This window comes from Eucalyptus grandis, chromosome 2 (assembly GCF_016545825.1).
Source record: "Eucalyptus grandis isolate ANBG69807.140 chromosome 2, ASM1654582v1, whole genome shotgun sequence".
Classification (NCBI taxonomy): domain Eukaryota; kingdom Viridiplantae; phylum Streptophyta; class Magnoliopsida; order Myrtales; family Myrtaceae; genus Eucalyptus; species Eucalyptus grandis.
Genome location: NC_052613.1, coordinates 13,020,062 through 13,022,943, shown reverse-complemented (window position 1 = coordinate 13,022,943; position 2,882 = coordinate 13,020,062). Strand labels below are relative to the sequence as shown.

The 2,882-nt window shown below is 39.5% G+C and overlaps 1 long non-coding RNA gene across 2 annotated transcripts; it reads right to left on the bottom strand.

Moving 5' to 3' along the window:
- Positions 1 to 457: 457 nt before the first annotated feature.
- LOC104422306 lies at positions 458 to 1,912 on the bottom strand. 2 transcript variants are annotated; one of them, XR_005547115.1, is made up of 5 exons: positions 1,605 to 1,912; positions 1,484 to 1,537; positions 1,293 to 1,383; positions 848 to 944; positions 458 to 703 (listed from the first exon to the last, which is right to left on the bottom strand). It is a non-coding gene; the product is annotated as an uncharacterized LOC104422306 (long non-coding RNA). The 2 variants fall into 2 exon arrangements; XR_005547114.1 differs by lacking the exon at positions 458 to 703 and having other exon boundaries at positions 797 to 944.
- Positions 1,913 to 2,882: the final 970 nt, after the last annotated feature.

Below are 2,882 nucleotides of genomic sequence, written 5' to 3'. Positions count from 1 at the left end.
CAAAGGAGAATGCCGTCAATTTCATCAAAATCTCAAAAGGGTATCTTTTTTTTTTCCACGTAAAGTTGGATTTCAATTTACTTACTGGATCTCTTCTTTATCTATTCATGACAATTGGAATTGCAATTTAATCATCTTGGTGTAGGAAAGAGCAGCGAGAATGAACGACATGGTTTGCCACTTCAAGATCACAGAAGGCCATCCATTTCTTCTCGTCGGGCGCTCAAAGGCCAGCTTATTTCTTGTCTTGATGACAGTTACACTACGTGCTAATTGTTTGCATATCTCATAAATCTTTCTTCGACTCACGCATTCAAGGGCTTGTAAAAGAGTACCGAACACCTTTCTGATGAAATGAAATGCACACATCCCATTGGCGACTGGCCGGCTTTGGTAATTCCAGTTTTGTCTTACCTCAAACTTGATTTGCACTTGATATTTCAAAACGGATATGGATGGAAATTGGTATGCCTATTCACGAGGTTGGCAACGACATGATGATTGCCCATTGAACAAGAAGGATGAGGTGTTCCATCTATATTGGCTTCACTGCTTTTGCTATGACGTGTTGAAGGATGCCACGAACAAGTTCAGTGGCAACAACTTCATCGGAGACGGTGGTTTTGGCGATCACACCATGAACACGGCTAAACCAAATGAGGGCATGGCAATCGCTGTGAAGAGGCTCCGGCTAAAGGGACCACTAGGTCAAGATGAATGGCTGGTTAGCTTAATGCTCTCTCTCTCTCTCTCAAATTTTGTACGAAAGTTATGAGTATTCTAAAAGTATAAATTGTTAGATGAAAACATTATATTGCAATATTCAAATGCTTTGACACAAACATACCCGCTCTCTTTCTGTAATCAGCTCAATGTTGTGCTTGCAGACTGAACTGACTTCTTGAGCGAATTGAATCAGTAAATTTCGTGAAGCTCGTAGGGTACTGCAGCGACAATGAGCACAGAATTGTAGTATATGAGTTTATGGCTAAGGGGAGCTTGGAAGATGAGTTATTAAGAGGTAAGGACCAAGCAATGAGGACTCTATGAATGAGAGGAAGGTGAATGAAATTTCATAAAGCCAGTATATATTTGCAATTCTGCGCATGATTCCAAACCTAAAGAACCCAATTTGACTACATGCTTCACTGGAATAACAGAAAACGCAAGGAGCTAAGTTGGAGAACAAGAATCAAAATCGTGATTGGGACTGCTAGAGGTTTGGATCATCTTCATTCACAACCCAAGCCTGTCATTTATGGCGATATCAAAACCTCCAACGTTTTGCTTACCTCTGTATGTCTTGCTTTTCTCTATATTCATGGTACAATTGCAGGCGACCATCCACCCGTTTTGAGATCAGAATTCAAGTATGTATACCGTCTGCATCACATATTTTACTTTCCATCAATATCAAACCAGACACAACACCGAGAATAGCTGGAAGAGACGAATAGTTCAATTAGTAACAGGAAAAACGAACCTTCTCCTGAATCACCTCGCCTTGTCCTTGAACAAAGACGTGATAATCACCCAGCTGCAAATAAGAACACATTATAAGAACTTAAACGCATTTGCTGGGGAGAAAGAAAGAGAGCTCATACTTGTCTGTTCCGTGAATTGTAATCTGGTCACGCAGTATATCATCCTCCTACGTATGAGTCCCATTTAATCAAATTTTGAAAAAGAAACCAAAAGCAAAATTCTAGAGAAGGAAATGATAATATCACGGTCCTTGAGGCTAAATGAGCAGTTGCGGAGAGAGGCAAGAAAAGGAACCTGTTGAGACCATGTGAAAATATACCTCTTCTTCTTAACATCTCCATTGCTACCACTACTATCGCACTTCCCCTTCATTTCCTGCATATCTTTATCCTTCACTTCTATCTCTTTCCTTTCATGCTCCTTTCGATTATAAAAAGCTGACCCAATTCAACACGTGGTACAGAGGCCGAGCCCTCACCGAGCAGTCTCATAATAAATAAGAAACTGCACCCACAAAAGGGAACCAACTCGTCTTCCTTCCCTCTCTCTCTCTCTCTTCACGGTTGCTTCTCACTGTATGGTTTTTTTTGGTGGGAAAAAAAATCTAAACGAAATCAATAGCTTCCAATTTGCAGTAGCCTCGGATTCTTTATGTTTCCGAGTTCGCTTTGACATAATAAAATAAGGATTTTTAACAAAAGTGGAAAGACAAGGGCTTTGCCACAAAGTCTTGACACTGGAAGAGCTTACTCAGGCACGGTGCATCCTATTGCTTATATTCATCGGGATTCGCGAAAACTTTGCATGCCTATGCGCGATTTTCTCCAACAGAATATTACTATAAGAGAGAGAATCCAACGCGTAGCTTTACCTGGCGAGCTGCATTGAATGGAGCTTGGGATTTGCTTATATACACTCATTGTTTATTTTGAAGTACTTGACTACATTCCCTTGCGCTTGAGGATGACTTGCTTTCTTTCACTTTTTCTCTGCGGAGAGGAAAACTATTAATACAAATTAAAGGACTCTTGCTTTAGTGCGCGGGCATGCAATGCCTACATAAAAACTCGGACCAACTGCACTATTTACGGCTCGGTGATTAATGAGAAAGAGGGTAACTTTATGGTCCATGCTTTTTAATGATTTTTTTCAGACAAAAAGTCATTAATTCGATAATGCATAACTTCAAACTATGTTAGTCACACATTAAGAAAATTGTGGCACATATTGAGGTAATTTCTATTCACGTTAAAAATAGGAAAAATTACCAAAAAATTCCTAAACCTATTGCAATTGCGTCAATTCAGTCTTAAACTTTTTTTTTGGTACCAATTGAATCCTAAAATTTTTATAATTATTCTAGATAAGTCCATCTGATCAAAATCGGTCGACCGGTG